At 45.4% G+C, this 19705-nt stretch overlaps 1 protein-coding gene across 1 annotated transcript in view; it reads left to right on the top strand.

Moving 5' to 3' along the window:
• The window catches only part of LOC126473177 (ABC transporter G family member 20), a 406331-nt gene that overhangs the window by 236364 nt on the left and 150262 nt on the right, over positions 1-19705 (top strand). The window lies entirely within an intron of this gene.

Raw genomic sequence — 19705 nt, forward strand, 5'->3', positions numbered from 1 at the left:
GATTGTGGCGCTCACCTGCACGGCGCCAAACACGCATACGACCATCATTGGCACCAAGGCAGAAGCGACTCTCATCGCTGAAGACGACACGTCTCCATTCGTCCCTCCATTCACGCCTGTCGCGACACCACTGGAGGCGGGCTGCACGATGTTGGAGCGTGAGCGGAAGACAGCCTAATGGTGTGCGGGACCGTAGCCCAGCTTCATGGAGACGGTTGCGAATGGTCCTCACCGATACCCCAGGAGCAACAGTGTCCCTAATTTGCTGGGAAGTGGCGGTGCGGTCCCCTACGGCACTGCGTAGGATCCTACGGTCTTGGCGTGCATCCGTGCCTCGCTGCGGTCCGGTCCCAGGTCGACGGGCACGTGCACCTTCCGCCGACCACTGGCGACAACATCGATGTACTGCGGAGACCTCACGCCCCACGTGTTGAGCAATTCGGCGGTACGTCCACCCGGCCTCCCGCATGCCCACTATACGCCCTCGCTCAAAGTCCGTCAACTGCACATACGGTTCACGTCCACGCTGTCGCGGCATGCTACCAGTGTTAAAGACTGCGATGGAGCTCCGTATGCCACGGCAAACTGGCTGACACTGACAGCGGCGGTGCACAAATGCTGCGCAGCTAGCGCCATTCGACGGCCAACACCGCGGTTCCTGGTGTGTCCGCTGTGCCGTGCGTGTGATCATTGCTTGTACAGCCCTCTCGCAGTGTCCGGAGCAAGTATGGTGGGTCTGACACACCGGTGTCAATGTGTTCTTTTTTCCATTTCCAGGAGTGTATAAGAGAAGCAGAGAGGAAAGTGTGAGTAAACAATATAAATTTTATAGGGCACATAGTAAAGGAAATCATTTAAAAATAATCGTGAGTAGTTGGCACATTCCCGGCCCCTAGGTCGGAAATCCGTCACGCTGACCACTCAGCTATCGGGACGGACTAGTGGTCTGTTGACATCCAAGTAGTAGTCTGTGATCGCAAGTAAGTGATCTCTCCTGAGTGACCCATTGTGCCCATTGTGTTGTTTCCCGGTTTCCTTTTACACTGGCGTTTCCGCATATCGTTACATCTTGAGGTCAATTCCGTATTGTATAGGGCTATCTGGAGACTTTCGATCAGATAGTGTGTCTGTTAGGGTAGCAGTGGAATGTGAGCTGTTGTTTGAGGTCACGGCCAGTGTGTACCCGTGGCAGACGTGCTTTCCTTTGTTGTAACGCGGAGGAACACGTGAGCGCGACGGCTGGTGGGCGCGCCAGCCAGACGGAGAAAGTGGAAGGCTGTGGCTGAGGCTGCCGTTACCTAACCTGGCAGCGGCGAGCCGAAGCGAGGCGGCCGCGGATCGAAAGCGCCCTGCTCGCGACACGCTCGGCCATTCAGCCGGTTTCCGCCGCCGCGGCGCTCAATGGGAAGGAAGTGCAGCCTCCGGCTTTGGTGCAGCCGGCCGCTCCCTCCCATTCACCACTTTTACTCCCCGAGAGCGGGACTGGCCACTAACCACATATGGCACCCCGTCCGTTGTTTACAACTGTGTCCCGATCGTCTTCACCGTGTCGTACGCCGTGCCCACTGGCCTTCTCCCAGAGGAAAGCCACTTCTCCCCCATCTGGTGCCCCATCTCAGCGAGAATTTCTCTGTGGTTCACTTTCACATTTGGCCACTACTCGTCTGGTTTTGCGCTTCAGCTAACCAATATATAAGATGTGAGTTTGGTAAAGGTAGTTGTTAACCTTAGAGAAGAAGCTCCATGATTGGAACGTCTGGGAAAGGGGGAGGGGAGGTGTGGAGAAGATAAGGTAATCAACCACATCTATCATCGCAACACAATAGAAAAATCTGTCTTATTTCAAGGAACCAAAACGTCTGTACAGATTCTTGCTGGAAAAAAGACGTCGTTTGATAGTCTACTAATGGAGGTGGAGGTGACAAACTTTTTCAGGCAAGGTAAAATTTCCCTCTTGTCTGCGTCTTCTGAAAGTAAGAAACTTCTGATCGGGCATAACGTTTATCATGAACACGTCTATTCAGTTCTGAGTATGTTTTCAGTTTCAGGTCTTATCTACCTGATTTACTGAAACCTTGGTCTGTCTCGGGCATTGTTCCTTCTATTTAAAAATAATGGTTCAGATGGCTCTGAGCACTAGGGGACTTAACATCTGAGGTCATCAGTCCCCTGAAACTTAGAACTAATTAAACCTAACCAACCTAAGGACATCACACACATCCTGCCCGAGGCAGGATTCGAACCTGCGACCGCAGCGGTCGCGCGGTTCCAGACTGTAGCGCCTAGAACCGCTCGGCCACCCCGGCCGGCTTTAATTTTACAATAAGTGGACAATGTCAGTATATGTGTGCGACCTCTCGGTCACTCCGTTACCTGAAGGATCTTTTCTGCGCTATGTTGTTGATGACTTCTTCACTGGTCTTTCTCTCTGCCCACGAAATATTTAGGACTCCAACACCACGCCTCAAAATCCTGTAGCCTTTCCTGTTCTGTCTCTCCTGCTTCCACGTCTCCGAGTCATATAGGACAATGCCATTTATCAGAAGGTGTGTGGGAATGTAGATCTCTTTAGACTCAGGTGTGTATATTGTTTGTTCATGGTGAAATCGTGTAGCATGTTAGGCAACGCCGTATTCCTCTTCATTGCTTCTAAATGCGATCGTTACGACCGTTCTGCTTGTATCTTCTTTAAGATCTTCTGATGTATGTAGTAGGGTGAACACTGTTCGTTGACTGTTCCATATGTAAGTAAACCTTATTCGGTAGAAGCTCAGTTTTTCTGAGGAAATGTCTGTCCTCCTGCATACTTGGAATGATCGACTCAGTACATTACGTGCGCTACATTCGATTATCTGATTTACTTACCTGTAGTAATTTCAGTGGCTACATTTACACGGCTGATAACAGGTCTTTCTTTGCTTATGGCTCCCGTAAGCACGGCTCACGAAGTAGTCTCACAAGAAAAAACCTAAAGGAGTCTCTGCACCACACCAGGATAGTGTCTGATCCATTTCGAGCTGCCCGTTTTTGTCAGAATATTACCTCGAGATGCTCCTGAGTAAGAACTGCATAACGTGATCCTATGCCATTGTACTGAAATAACACTTCAGCATTTCTGTGACGCTTTCGCACTAACTAAACGATTCGCGACGTTTTTTTCTATATCTGTCTATCCTACATGGTTAGGGTGCCTGACTGACAAGTGAGACCAGAGTGTCGATCATTTTGTAAGGCATTTTCTTCGTTGGTTGGCTACACTTCCTTTCTTACTATTAGTTTGATGTGATCGTTCTGCTTCAAGTCGTCCATTCGCATACAGCCAAATATTTAATGGCTGTATCTGTTCCAGAGCTTATTCGGTAGTCGTGTAAACTTACAATAGCGGGTACTTTCTCCTAATTCTGCGTAAGATTTGACATTTGTTTATGCTAAGAGTCAGCTGCAAATCTCTGCACCAAGTATCGATCCTCTTCAGGTGTTGCTGCATGTCGTTATAATTTTCTAGCGATCCGGCTTCCCTATACACAACAGCGTCATCCGTAAATAGCCTCATGGCGCTTTTTACATTGTCCATTAGGCTATTTATCACATAGGTGGTCCGATACTCCGTGATATTTCTGCCGACAACCATTCACCCATCTCCAGGTGAGTTTACACTGCAGATAAAGCTGCCAGGTGTCAGGTTTCAGCCGGACATGTTCAGATTTTTTCCGTCGTGTCCTGTCAAATATATACAAATCCAGCCTGTCCAGCTTTTGTTAGGCTTTTCGGCGAAGATACAGAGAACGCACAACTAAGGCCAGTTCCAAGGTAATGACGTAAACGCTAGGAATGAGTAAAAGGAGGCATTAGGAGTGTACCATAAAGATATATAGTTACACGAACCAGTGCTATTCCAGAAAAGAAGGAAGAGTTGGGTAACAGCAAATTCTTTGATCAAAGGAAAAATTTCACGAAATTCATGTAACAGAATATACGTGTCTGCCTTTAAAAAGCTTTTGGCACATGAAAAGTGGACGCCTCGTTTCAAATTATATCATAATCAAGAATTTTATTCTGAATAACTGAAATTGCCAGAATGTTGCTTTGCAATTCCAGGCCGTCATGCACACGTCGAAAGGGTGTTCTCTTTCATAAACGCCCAGTGGACAAAGCAACGCAATAAATTGCAAACCGATACAGTTACAAAAATGATTTTGCTGTGTAATTTAAATTTATCCTGTTAAAGAGTTCCATGAAATTATTTACAAGAAAAATAACGTTTCTGGTAAAGCGGATTCAAAAGAAAATATTAATATGATTCTTAACAATGGGTTATTGTTGTTTCTTTGTAACTATAATTGAAATCACAGAAGTCACTGCATACGTTTTCGTTCTCCGTCTGATAAGAACAGATAATGGTTTAGTTTGTTTAATGGAGAGGTTTTTTTTTTTTACCTAAGGTTACCTTAGGAAGCAGGCTGCGCACTAAGTCGCTATCACAACTGCCAAATTATAAGTCTGCTTACCGATTGTAATTTAGCTGAAGTACATTTAAGGTTGATCGCACAAATAAAGTGACGGTAATTGACTGTAAATAAACAACTGAAAATACCCAGCCGACTATCTCCATTTCAAATAGGTAGTCCGGGTTTTCTATTTTGGACCTGTCAAAGCAACTGGAGATTGCTGGCCCACGTTGCTGACTTTATAATGAAAACTGGAGCGGTAGCGGATGCGCATCGGCTATCGCTATATGGCCCCTCTGTCGAATTTTGCGCACCCTGTCGAATATTGCTCCATCTAGGGCGCGAAGGCTCATGTGCAGCGGTGATATTGCAAGCACGTCGTCTGACGAACTGCAGGCCTGGTCTAATATTCGATGGGTGGTATTTTGTTCATAAGATACTTTGTTCATCACACGGCAGTCCGCAACTTCATATAATTTTGCCGGTCGGTGTGGCCGTGCGGTTCTAGGCGCTGCAGTCTGGAACCGCGTGACCACTACGGTCGCAGGTTCGAATCCTGCCTCGGCCATGGATGTGTGTGATGTCCTTAGGTTAGTTAGGCTTAAGCAGTTCTAAGTTCTAGGGGACTGATGACCACAGATGTTAAGTCCCATAGTGCTCAGAGCCATTTGAACCATTCATATAATTTTGAGTCATGGGGTTTTGGTTCTCAGCCGACATACCGGAAATGAAGTTAGTGACGTCCTGAGAATATGACCGAAAAATGATGGATATATTGTAGTTTTATTGAGTGTTTCATCGAGCAGAGGCTCTGATATCCTATGACGAGGTGGAGGAAAGCTTGTGTATTTGATGCTTCAAGGAAAGTATCATACTTTTTGCGTTGTCAGTTTCGTTAATACAAAGTTCTCGCGTGTTTTTCGAAGTGAAAACTTGTTAACTGTGCTGAAGTTCCGTCACTGAAATGATAAAGAAACGTTACGGAACGTCCCCGTGACTGGGTAGGTGAGTGGAGAAACTTCGCCTCTGTGCTTGTACGTGCGGCTGTGTTAGCACACAGGCAATACACGTGAGACGGCGCGTTTCGCAAATAGGGGCCACTCCCTGGCGGCAATTCGGTGGACAGCGCAAGCGGGAACTGCAAACAAGCAGCAAACGGCGTTTCACTGCGCGGAGAAGGAGACGCGGCTCCAGTAGCTGTACCCGCCGTGATCGGTACTGAGATGTAGGCTTCGTTCTAGCGCCAACTGTTGGTCGCTGCCTCACCTTCCTACGTAACACGTCGGTAGCTTAAAGTACCGAGTTATGAGCAACTATCTAACAGCAAGTAGTTCACCTTTTCGCATATTAACACCGGTTGTAGTTTTGTCGGTCCACATTCAGGATGTTCCGAAATTCCCACTACAAACTTCTAGGACTTGTAGAGGGCAATGAGTACGTAATACACTCCTGGAAATGGAAAAAAGAACACATTGACACCGGTATGTCAGACCCACCATACTTGTTCCGGACACTGCGAGAGGGCTGTACAAGCAATGATCACACGCACGGCACAGCGGACACACCAGGAACCGCGGTGTTGGCCGTCGAATGGCGCTAGCTGCGCAGCATTTGTGCACCGCCGCCGTCAGTGTCAGCCAGTTTGCCGTGGCATACGGAGCTCCATCGCAGTCTTTAACACTGGTAGCAAGCCGCGACAGCGTGGACGTGAACCGTATGTGCAGTTGACGGACTTTGAGCGAGGGCGTATAGTGGGCATGCGGGAGGCCGGGTGGACGTACCGCCGAATTGCTCAACACGTGGGGCGTGAGGTCTCCACAGTACATCGATGTTGTCGCCAGTGGTCGGCGGAAGGTGCACGTGCCCGTCGACCTGGGACCGGACCGCAGCGACGCACGGATGCACGCCAAGACCGTAGGATCCTACACAGTGCCGTAGGGCACCGCACCGCCACTTCCCAGCAAATTAGGGACACTGTTGTTCCTGGGGTATCGGCGAGGACCATTCGCAACCGTCTCCATGAAGCTGGGCTACGGTCCCGCACACCGTTAGGCCGTCTTCCGCTCACGCCCCAACATCGTGCAGCCCGCCTCCAGTGGTGTCGCGACAGGCGTGAATGGAGGGACGAATGGAGACGTGTCGTCTTCAGCGATGAGAGTCGCTTCTGCCTTGGTGCCAATGATGGTCGTATGCGTGTTTGGCGCCGTGCAGGTGAGCGCCACAATCAGGACTGCATACGACCGAGGCACACAGGGCCAACACCCGGCATCATGGTGTGGGGAGCGATCTCCTACACTGGCCGTACACCACTGGTGATCGTCGAGGGGACGCTGAATAGTGCACGGTACATCCAAACCGTCATCGAACCCATCGTTCTACCATTCCTAGACCGGCAAGGGAACTTGCTGTTCCAACAGGACAATGCACGTCCGCATGTATCCCGTGCCACCCAACGTGCTCTAGAAGGTGTAAGTCAACTACCCTGGCCAGCAAGATCTCCGGATCTGTCCCCCATTGAGCATGTTTGGGACTGGATGAAGCGTCGTCTCACGCGGTCTGCACGTCCAGCACGAACGCTGGTCCAACTGAGGCGCCAGGTGGGAATGGCATGGCAAGCCGTTCCACAGGACTACATCCAGCATCTGTACGATCGTCTCCATGGGAGAATAGCAGCCTGCATTGCTGCGAAAGGTGGATATACACTGTACTAGTGCCGACATTGTGCATGATCTGTTGCCTGTGTCTATGTGCCTGTGGTTCTGTCAGTGTGATCATGTGATGTATCTGACCCCAGGAATGTGTCAATAAAGTTTCCCCTTCCTGGGACAATGAATTCACGGTGTTCTTATTTCAATTTCCAGGAGTGTATTTTACATAGGGACTCATGTCCGGAAACGTCATCGAACGACGCTACAGACCATCAAAGTTATAGGCTTCAGCGGCTATTAATTTATGTGTACATAGGGCAATTTCGTGATGATGTTGCAAACTTTCTAGGATGATGGAGAAGGATAAACGTATCAATGTGAGAAAAGTGTCCCCGTCCCTGAAATAAACGAGTCGAAAGCCATAAGCGAAAGCCATTCTGATACGTCTGGCAGTGGCGTACAAGTACTGGTACTGTTGTTGCAAGGGCTGTAGGGTAGGCAACTTTCAGAGGTGTTAGTCAAAAACATCTCAACTATTAAGCAAGTGCCGGCACGGTGGCCGAGCGGTTCTAGGCGCTGCAAAAAAAAATGGTTCAAATGGCTCTGAGCACTATGGAACTCAACTTCTGAGGTCATTAGTCCCCTAGAACTTAGAACTAGTTAAACCTAAGTAACCTAAGGACATCACAAACATCCATGCCCGAGGCAGGATTCGAACCTGCGACCGTAACGGTCTTGCTGTTCCAGACTGCAGCGCCTTTAACCGCACGGCCACTTCGGCCGGCTCCAGGCGCTGCAGTCCGGAACCGCGGGACTGCTACGGTCGCAGGTTCGAATCCTGCCTCGGGCATGGATGTGTGTGATGTCCTTAGGTTAGTTAGGTTTAAGTAGTTCTAAGTTCTAGAGGACTCATGACCTACGATGTTAAGTCTCACAGTGCTCAGAGCCATTTGAACCATTTTTTATTGAGCAATTGCTCATAGCTCTTAAGGTATGCATTTCTTTACTGAACAGATTTTCTTGTTTTTGTCCACACTACCACCTCTGAAGCTTGCCTACCCTACAATATTAGCAACAACAGTACCAGTATGCGTATTCTAATGTCAGCGGTATCAGAACGGTTTTCGTTTATGACTTTCAACTCGTTCGTTTCCGGTTACAGGGACCCATACTTTAAATTGATACATTTATCCTTCTCAGTCACCTTGAAAGTTTGTGACATCGTCGCGGAATCACTGTATATACATACATTTACAGCGGCCGTCACCTATAACTTTGACGTTCTGTGGCACCATTGGATGACGTTTCTGGACATGGGCTCCTATTCAAAATACTATGTACTCATTCCCCTCTACAAGTCCTAGAAGTTCGTAACGGGAATGTTAATATGACGCTACAGGAATAAAACTAAATTCGTAGTGAAGAATCCTTATGTATGATTTCCTGCAAGGTTCAATACTTAATCCAATTCTTTTCCTGACATAAATAATTTACCAAGGACCTCTGGCACTTTTACAAAAAAATGTATTGTTTGTTAACCATACGAACATACTGATTTAGGGCCCGTAAGAGAGACAACCAGAAGAACAGCGCCTAAAATTGATTTTACAGCGAACAGATCACCTCTTAATCTTATAAAAGCTCTTTTTTTAAATCATAGACGAATAAAAATTAGGCACATGCACCAGATATACAGACCATCGGGCGCACACTAAATTCGTAGGCAGCCAAGCACATAATAAACTGAGGTGACACCAGCTCGTAGATATGTTAACCAAAAGCTGAACTCCGCCTCTCGTTGTGTTGACTTGCATACGCAACGGCTACGGTGCTTTGCATACCGTACTGTCCTATAGCATAATATTCTGTGACAATAAAGCTAGGTAAAAAAAAATTTGTCCTATAGCAGCGCGCAGTAAGAATGTTAGAGAGGGTGAGTCACTAAATATTGCCACCTAGAATAACTGCGGAAATATGATAGTAGCTGAAAAGTTTGTGGGACAAATGTTGCATGAGACAATGGGGGCCATAATATGACGTTGGTTTTTTGTTGCTATGTGGGGCCGCGTCGGAGATATAAAGGTAAAATTAGTTGTTTTTTTTAATGGGATGCTATAATTTGGTACTTATTTTCTTAAAGCGGCTATCCTGACGAATCCAATGATGTGTAACAGTAAGGTCTTTGAAGGTCAAGAAGGTCAAAAAGGTGGCGTGAACGTACGTTTACAGTAGGTGTTTGAAGTGATGACCATTGGTGTCAATGCAGTGCTGCAGTCTGCTTACCATGGATTGAGTGGAATTCCCTAACACTTCGGTACTTATCGAAGCACACGCTCTGACAATTCTGTCTGCTAAATCGTGCAAATACGCCAAATACGGCGTATCCATCAAACGTGCCATTGACATGTAAACACCATTCGACGGTTTCGCAGTACAACACTAATAGGAACGGTAAGACTAGTATCGTCGAATCAAGCGAATGTGAGTGATGAATTTCTTCGAAGAGCAAGTCGACATGCTTCTCATTTACAAAGAATGCCAACGAAATTCAGTGAGAGCTAGAGACTTATACGCTGAAATATGTCCTTAACGTACTCACGCTACACGTCGTACATTTAAATATGTGTATGAGAAATTGAGAACAACTGGATCTTTAACGCATCGGAAACATATCCAGCAAAGGAAAGTTACTAACGAGGAAACAGAAATTGGTACTCTTGCCACTGTGGTTCGAGGTCCTTGTATTAATTCGCGTCAAATCGCAAGGGAATCTGACATGAGCCAGAGTAGTGTTGTCCGTGTTCTACATCTCCATAAATATCAGCCTTACAATATCAGTCTCCACCAAGAATTAGCTAGTACGGATTGTATGCGTCGCATTGAATTCTGCCAATGGGCGCAACTTCATATTCAGAGGGATAACACATTTATTAACGTGATTTTATTTACTGACGAGGCTATATTCATGAACCATGTAAATGTTAATTTGCATAACATGCATTATTGGGCAGCGGAAAATCCATTTTGGCTGCGGCAAGTTGCACACCGAATCGTGGCCGGTGAATGTATGGTGTGGGATTCTGGAGGACAGAATTATAAGCCCCTACTTCATCGAAGAAAATCTTAATGATCGGAAGTACATCACATTCCTGCAAGAAACATTAGGTCTGTTATTGAAGAAATGCCTTTAGGAAAAAGGAACAGAATGTGGTATCAACATGATGGGTGTCCGGCACATTTTTCGCTGATGGCTAGAAATGAGTTGCAGAGACAATTCCCAAATCGTTGGCTTGGACGCGAAGGAGATGTGTCGTGGCCGGCTCGTTCGGCCAGACTTGACGCCTCTGGATTTTTTCTTGTGGGGATTCGTGAAAGACATTGTTTATAAAGACTTTCAAGTACACCTGAAGATATGCGAGAGAGAATTGTCAGAGCATGCGCTTCGATAAGTGCCGATGTGATAAGGAATGCCACTCAGTCCATGATAAGAAGATTTCAGCACTGGATTGATACCAATGGTCATCACTTCGAACACCTTCTGTAAATGGACGTTCATGCCACCTTTGTGACCTTCGTTGACCTTCAAAGACCTTACTGTTACACATCACTGGATTCGTCTCGAAAGCCGATATCAGAAGATAAGTACCAAACTATAACTTTTCTTTTTTTAAAAAAGAAAGTTGTCTTCATATCTCTGATGCGACCCCACCTAGCAAAAAAAAGTCATATTATGGCCCCCGTTGTCCCATAGTCCCATGCGACTGTTGTCCCACAAACTTTTCAGCTCCTATCATACTTTCGGAGTTATTCTTGGTGGCAATAGTTCGTGACTCACCCTGTATAAATTTGATAACTGAATATTTTCAAGAACATTCTTCAGGGACCTTGAGGGTTCCTACACTGTCTCGCCAATTAATGTATTTTATTTGTGGTTAAAATACGAGTAGAATGTAAAGCTCACTACTTGAGCAATAAAATTTATAATGGTTCAAATGGCCATGAGCACTATGGGACTCAACTGCTGAGGTCATTAGTCCCCTAGAACTTAGAACTAGTTAAACCTAACTAACCTAAGGACATCACAAACATCCATGCCCGAGGCAGGATTCGAACCTGCGACCGTAGCGGTCTTGCGGTTCCAGACTGCAGCGCCTTTAACCGCACGGCCACTTCGGCCGGCAAAATTTATAATATTGATATAGACTTTTGCATAATACCCTCATTTATAGCGCATTAAGGAACTTATTTAGAAGCAATTGTCAATTATTAACATTGTGAGTAGATTAGCACCACTGTTCTACAGTAAATGCTGTATAGTCCTCTAGGAAACTCTTGGTGTCAAAACACTTATGTCATGAGAATTTTACGTCATGATGGATACAAATGCTCTTCGAGTGGAGTTCCATCTTCAGCTTCGATATAATCTTTAGTCGCACTGGGCACTTCTGCAGCTGTGAGATTCCTTTACTTTTTCAACAGTCAGCTGAATTGCTGACAAATATAATAGTGGATTATGTCGAAAAGTGGCAAGTGCACTTGTTCTGATGTATAAGCAGCGATTGTCATTGTATTTATCTTTTTACGACGGTCAGTGGAGGCTTCACTCTGGCATTCCTCACATTATTGATTACAAAAAAATAGTATTAGCTTTTTGAATTAAGAGAACAGTAAATACAGCAAATCCGTTGCGAAAGACTTCATAGTTAAAAGGAGATTTTAGTCAAACAAAAGCCAGTACTGCAGATTGTTATCACTCAGGAAACTTTTACAAAATCCCCCGCCCGTGCGTAAAAGACACTGGTGGTAAGATACAGTTAGCACTCTTACGGTGACAAAGATGAAAGCGGTGAAAGACTGCAATCAGCGTCATACCCAAAGGCATCAGAGACTGTTGTTTGGTGACGGTCGTGATGACATCCCACCCCATAGTGTACCGCCGCTACAGAAGAATGCTGAAGATTAGATGGGTAGATCACATAACTAATAGAGAAGTTTGTGGCACAACTTGACCAGAAGAAGGGATCGGTTGGTAGGACATGTTCTGAGGCATCAAGGGATCACCAATTTAGTATTGGAGGGCAGCGTGGAGGGTAAAAATCGTAGGGGGAGACCAAGAGATGAATACACTAAGCAGATTCAGAAGGATGTAGGTTGCAGTAGGTACTGGGAGATGAAGAAGTTTGCACAGGATAGAGTAGCATGGAGAGCTGCATCAAACCAGTCTCAGGACTGAAGACCACAACAACAACAACAAGAACAACAACAGTGTACCGTCATTACCGGACACAATACTAAAGATTTTGTACCCATCGACGTGAGTGTTCGGCAGGTATCGTTAGTGTGCTAGCTGCCCGCTGGCCCAGTCCACTGGCTGGGCTCTCGCCGCGGTAACCCACTGCCCTGGCTGACACAGCACTTGCAGCCAGCACCTGTTGCATCACGCGGCAACAGCCCTACCAGAGCATCTCGGCCGTTACGAAACGCACTCATTCCTCCTGAGCAGGTGCCACACGTCTCTATAGTTCCCCTTCACGGGGCCCGCTTGTGAAGCCGCTTCAGCTTTGGCGGCACTCAAACGGTCAATAATATTGCCAAACCGTCTATAAAATGCCGCATGAGGTCTCGTATTGACATGCTGTCAATATTAGAAATACTGACAACCACTGTTTATGTCCCCCAAGAATATTCTCAGTATTCCCAATAAGTAAGGAGTGTATGAACTCGAATATTGGTGGTTTAACAATATTCGCCATTCAGATCTTGACAGAGCTTCATGAACCAGCCGCAAGGAGTTAGCATGCAATTTTTGTGTTTTCAGTTTGTGCATATTGAACCCCCAAGATCCAATTTTTCAAGTAAGCTTTTAATACGAAAAAGTCTTAATACGTAGACCTACGATGACAGGCTGATGTAGATGTAGGTGTAGTCATTGCATTTACCACTTTAGGACGGTCAGTGGGAGCTGCACTCTGGCATTCCTCTCATTACTGATTAGCAAAAATAGTATTAGCTTTTTGAATTATGCAGACGTGCGAAAAAACACGTCTGCATCGAAAAGTACGTCATAACATGCAATTACTAGTAAGAGGTCTTCGAAATACGAGGATGAGTCAAATGAAAACCTTAAATTTGTAATAACAAATCGAAATTTCGCGCCATTATCCTGTAAGTTGGTAAGCGTGCTACAAACAGCGTGCAGAATGGCCTGTAGGTGGCAGCCTAGTGCAGATGCACACATACCGTCGCAGTATCAGTATAAAGATGGCCGCCCCACTTGCGACTTGCACCAGGGAAGAGCAGCGTTCTGTTATTCGGTTTTTGCATCGTGAAGGTGTGAAACCTATTGAAATTCATCGACGAATGAAGGTTCAGTACGGTAATGCATGTTTGTCACAGCAGCAAGTATACGAATAGAGTAGGAAGTTCGCAAATGGTGTGACTTCAGTGGAAGATGCTCCTCGTCCAGGTCAGGCACAACGAGTTGTGACTCCACAGAACATTGCAGCAGTTGAAGCCATAGTGACTGAAAACCGCCGAGTGACACTGAATGACGTTGCAGCATGTTTACAGATTAGTCATGGGTCAGCACACCACATTGTGCCTTATGAGCTCCAACTTCACAAAGTGTCTTCAAGATGGGTGTCACGGCAGCTGACTCCTAAAATGAGAGAACATGTTGATACTTATGAAGAACTTCTTCGGCGCTTTGAACGAAAAGGTGATGGATTCCTTGCGAGAATCCTTACGGGGGACGAAACCTGGGTTCACTTCCACCAACCGGAAACGAAGAGAGCGAGCAAGTAATGGCGCCATTCCTCATCACCAAAACCAAGGAAGTTTCGAACAGAATCATCAGCAGGGAAGATTATGCTGACTATCTTTTGGGACGAAAAGTCGTCATTTTGAAGCATTACATGCCTAGAGGGACCACTGTCACCAGTGCATTATACACAAATCTCATAAAAAAATCATCTGTGGCCTGAAATCAAATCAAAGCGACGTGGATTGCTGTCAGCAGGTGTCCTTTTGCAACATGACAATGCAAGGCCCCACAATGACCATACAAAAGTTGCAACAATCAGAGACCTGCATTTTGAGTGTCTTCCTCATTCACCATACTCACCAGACCTTGCCCCCAAGTGATTTCCATATGTTTGGACCACTCAAAGACGCAATAGGAGGAAAGAAGTTCCGTTCTGATGAAGAGGTACGCCACGCGGTGCTCGAGTGGTTGCGCGGACTACCAAAAGGATTTTTTTCTAAAGGAATTTATGCATTTTATAAGCGCTGGAGGACTTGCATTGAGCGTGGAGGAGATTATGTTGAAAAGTGATACAGCTTTGTACCACTTCTGCAAATTAAATAATATTTTAAAAAATATTTAAGGTTTTAATTTGACTCACCCTCGTAAATGTCAATCTCATCAAATCGTCATAAACTGTAAAATATGGTTTGCATTAATTTCCTGGCTATATCTTTACAGAGCATATGTAATTACTTGACAGGATCCCATAAAGATTTTGCCAGTTGTGTTTGCTAAGTAAAGTCAAGTGAAGTCGTATAGCATATTGGGCTGGGAGACCGAAGGGCATGTTCAGCTGCCTAATTGGGAAGTTTTCTCCTATCGTTCGCACCCGCAGACACCTTTCCTTCGCGAAGTATTATACTCATCTGGGGAAGTGTATTTGTTAAGTGCAGGTGACTGTGATGTATGTGTAGTGCAGCGTCATGGCCGTGTTGGAGGTGATGAGAGAGGGCAGAGGGTGAAACCCAGCGGTGGCACGTAGCCTACAGCTCTTCAGTAGCACCAATAGGCCACCGAGCCGAACGTCCCTGTCCGACGGGCAGATCGCCATCAACACTGTCGCATGCTCTCAGTTCAGGAAATACTGCGGAGAGGTTTGGAATTCAATAAAGGACATATGCGCAAAGACAGGTAAGCACGGACTTTACGCTAACAACCCTAATGTCCCCTCACCAGTAAAGGCAAAGGGAAAACTGTCCAGAGCATGTGACCTACCCGAAGGGTCACCCATCTAAGTTCTGGCCACGCTCTACGGTACTCCGGCGATCTGACGGCAACCGGTGTTTCCACCTTGGCAAGACCGTTGACGTTGTGTTTGTTGTTCTTACAGCATTAAGATGCAAGCTTTCGAGTGGCCTACTTGTCGCCAATAAGGTCAAAGCACTCCTAATCCTCGTATATAGCGATTGCCTTTCTCATTAACGTGTTTTCTCCCCTATTTTATATCGTATTGACATTAACAATTTGTCGTAAGATGCAGGACTCGTCCAAAAATATTTTATAAAATATTTCGTGTTCGTGGCTCTTGATAAGGCAGTAAATTAACAAGCGACAATCGCTCCTTTTTTCAGCCATTCTGGGACATTTCCTCTTTTCTTTCCTTTTGCGTCTTGTCAGTTATAGCAAATGTAACTGTGCCCTATGTTTTCTTTTGAGTGTCTGAGATCTTAATCCTGTGTAATCACGCTGCCAACCGACAATGCTGACAATGTTACTGATGGTGTAAGGAGCGCTTCAATATAATGAAGGTCTGATAAACTAACTTTGTCAATAAATATTGAACGTTTGCAGACCAATTTACGAAGCTCCCTCATCCACAAAGTCAAAGTCCCTTGGCCCCATTGTTCTCACAGTCTAGAGTGTACTACCTGCCCACACATTCTTTTGCTTTACAATATACATTGTTAAGTGCAAAGCGTCACCAATCTATCAGAGATGTCATCACGGATCAGGTAACACTGAACGCCTAAGGTTACCTACAGTTATAAGGACTCCCTTTTATCACGGCATCTTTCACGATCGTTGAAGATTCTGAAATCAAAAAGTTTGTGAAAACTGCGTCACTGGGAACGAATAATCATAACTTAACGGAATTTGTTTAAGATACGACCTAAAACAGCTAGGATGAATCACAGTACCAACTGTCTTCGTCGACTATCACGTCGGGCATTAAATTTCGGTGAGTGTGGTGTTCACTCCTGCTCATATTATCTTGTGTTAGGCATACTCAGCAATCCGAACTTAACTGAAACTTACCAAAAAAAGACAGGCTGTTGTGAACTCACAAACAATTATGTGACTGAGAAAATTATACAGTGCTTCACGTTTTTGATTCACTCACAAGCGTACCTACATTCTAACTCCACCCTTTCTCCTCATGCATTCCAATTCATTTATCTACTGCACTCACACGAGAGAAGGGTAACTTCTCCGTTTCATCCTTCTCTGCAACAACTTCCTAAGCCTGACTTCTATAAGTCTTATTGCAAGTGACAAATTCGCATCTGTCTACCGTCAAGCCACTCTACAATGGTAGCAGAAGGCACGTGGTACAGGAAGAACTATTTTCTCATCTCCCTGTTTCGTTTGGAGATGCTGCGCGAGCATAAAAGCTGTCCTTACCTCACCCTACACCCGAAATTTCCAGACTTTACTCACATGGCCTTTATGAGCGATGCGCGTTGAGAGAAGTAATACGTATCCTGACAACTACTGATTCGAAGGCCCTCTCAAATTTTGGAATTAGACTTCCAGCGCCGGCCGGGGTGGCCGAGCGGTTCTAGGCGCTACAGTCTGGAACCGCGCGACCGCTAAGGTCGCAGGTTCAAATCCTGCGTCGGGCATGGATGTGTGTGTTGTCCTTCGGTTAGTTAGGTTTAAGTAGTTCTAAGTTCTAGGAGACTGATGACCTCAGAAGTTAAGTCCCATAGTTCTCAGAGCCATTTGAACCAAGGCTTCCAGCGATATACTATGACTTTCATATAACTTCCCGCGTTGAAATTAGCATTTCTGTGACGCTCCCGTAATGACTACATATAAATGCGTGACGAAAGATACAGCTCTTTCCTATCACGTTAATTAAACTTCGTGTGGTTCCATTCCGTCGAACAATACCCAAGAATTCGTCGACTGTTGGTTTTCAAGTTACCTCCCTTACACGTGAATTAAGCTTTAATAAGATTCTTGTGGTAAATCATAATCTCATGTTTGTCTTCCCTAGGGATAGATTTACGTGACTGTTCCACCCTTAAAGGCGCCCACCAACTCTAAATACTGTAACGAATGTGAACAATGCCACCGACTGATCGTCCATGATGAAATCAAACGATTTCAGCCCATTTCGGACATTTACTCACATTAAAGGTATTTATATGGATGGGCCGAGCGAGGTGGCGCAATGTTAGCAAACTGTACTCGCATTCTGCAGGACGACGACTCAAATCCCCGTCCGGCCATCCCAATTCAGGTTTTCCGTGATTTTCCTAAATCGCTGGAGGCAAATGCCGGGAAGTTCCTTTAAAAAGGGTACTGCCGATTTCCTTTCCCATTCGTTAGTAATCGGAGCTTTTACTCCGTCTGTAATGAGCACGCTGTCGGTGGGACGTGAAAAACTAATCTTCCTTCCTCTTAATGTAGATGCTCGGGTACCAGACTTCACAACGACTGCTGATCATCAGGTCTCTCTGCACTTCATAACTGTTTTGTCACAACGCGACCAACCTGTATTCATATGCATCATCTGTGAACAGCATTAGAAAACTAGAAACTCTTTACACCTCCAGAGTCGAATTTGCCATTGAGAAGCTTTCACAACAAGTAAGAACGATATCAGCAATAGGAAAATTCGAGGGTCATGGGAGATGAGTGGCCACGCCGAAACAAAAGACCAATGACTGCTTGTAAAATGCTGCCTACGTCAGTTCTTGTCCTCCAATCGCCTGTTCTAATCTGAAGTAAGTGGAAAGACATAAAAATCTCAGAGAAGATCTGCGTAATGGGCAACAAGTTTGCTGAACGAGACTTAGAGTATTTCGAAGAATAGTGAAAATTTTTAATAACACTAACACTAAACGACGTCCACGAAACTAGTGGAGTTAAGGAACACAAGTAACCATTTGGAAATTCTTTGTCATTATTAACAAATGTAATATCAAAGAGCAAATGAGCCTGATACTATGAACGTTCTACTACTAATACTAGAGTGCTTTGTTGCGTTTATGTGTGACATTAATGATACAAGAGCTGTACGGAAAGTAAGGTCTGATGAGTCGCGAAATGGAAACCGCAATGAAAATCAAAAATGTTTTATTTGCAAAAGTTGGTTACACCTTCCACATACTTCTCTACATAGTCGCCGCTCCGACTTACACATTCGTCGTAGCGTTATACCAACTTCCCGCTAATTCTCTATGCTGGTCTGTCGCTGGTTGTCTGTACCAGAATATTTTCTTCATAACCAGCGGTTCATTCGAGCAAAGACGAAAATCAGAAGGGGGATCAAACACTTCTCATCATAAAAGCTGCTGCGGTTAAAGGCGCTGCAGTCTGGAACCGCAAGGTCGCTACGGTCGCAGGTTCGAATCTTGCCTCGGGCATGGATGTTTGTGATGTCCTTAGGTTCGTTATGTTTAACTAGTTCTAAGTTCTAGGGGACTAATGACCTCAGCAGTTGAGTCCCATAGTGCTCAGAGCCATAAAGGCTGCTGGAGCGTCTTCATTGCCCCTGCAGTGTGCTGCCGAGAATTTTCATGAAGACAGAAATGCATGACAGTTATGTTGTGTGCGGTTGCATGAAATCAGGAGAAATCTCACGGCAGGCACCCATACTTCGCAGGAGATTTTATTTTCTAGGCACCTTCACACGCTCACTGTGCATTCAGAACTGCAAAGAGTGGCGTGACGTGACGCGATCGACGGGCATACTAGAGGTAGTATCGAACACATCTGTGCAAAACTCTATCAGATTTTCACTGCGATTTCTATTCCCTCCTGGTCTGACCTTACTTTCCAAACAGCCCTTGTATATAGATTACGAAAGAGATTTTCACTCTGAAACGAAGGGTACACTGTATCAGAAGCGCTCTGTCAGGAAACTTCTATACAATTAGATGTAGAACAAAGAATTCCATGACAGAAGAATTTTTACTTCTGAAACCTCTCTCTTACTTACAAGTACGTGAGATGCTTGTGGGACGACTGGCTGTATTTATGTTGGACAGGTGTATACGTGTCTAACAAGCAAACTTGCTGTTGCTGCTCGCAAAAACACGTGAGTGAAGCCAAGCAGTTTCCGCCGTGACTTCTCGCCACTTAGAGAGGCTCTGCAATTCTTTTTCCGTCACACGGAACGCGTTTAAAAAAATTGTTTATTTCAGGTAACCAGCAAAGCCACAACATGCCGCGGTTTCATTCGAGTTTTTCTTGTTCCTTTGGTGAAACCTGCCACTGTGGACGTTCACCGCCACCTTGCCTAAAATATGAAGCTGACGTTGACGTAACGAAAGATTTTCGAGGAGTTTATATAATTAATGCCACAGGTGAACAACCCGCCTTGTACACCGATTACTTGCGTGCCTCGCAATCCATCTTACGGAATGTAGCAGACATGACAAAAATGTAACAAAATTTTTTATGTAGATTAAGAGTAGCGGGGACCCTATAGCGCCTGCTTCGGAAATAAGTTGCCACTCCTGTTTCACTTGATCACTTACTGTCATCTATTAAAAGCTATGACGTTTCTGACTCAATAAGCACGTAATATGATTAGAAGCCACTTGCAAGGAACGGTTACGAAAGTCTTCTGG

The sequence above is a fragment of the Schistocerca serialis genome, chromosome 4, assembly GCF_023864345.2.
Source record: "Schistocerca serialis cubense isolate TAMUIC-IGC-003099 chromosome 4, iqSchSeri2.2, whole genome shotgun sequence".
In the NCBI taxonomy this organism is placed as follows: domain Eukaryota; kingdom Metazoa; phylum Arthropoda; class Insecta; order Orthoptera; family Acrididae; genus Schistocerca; species Schistocerca serialis.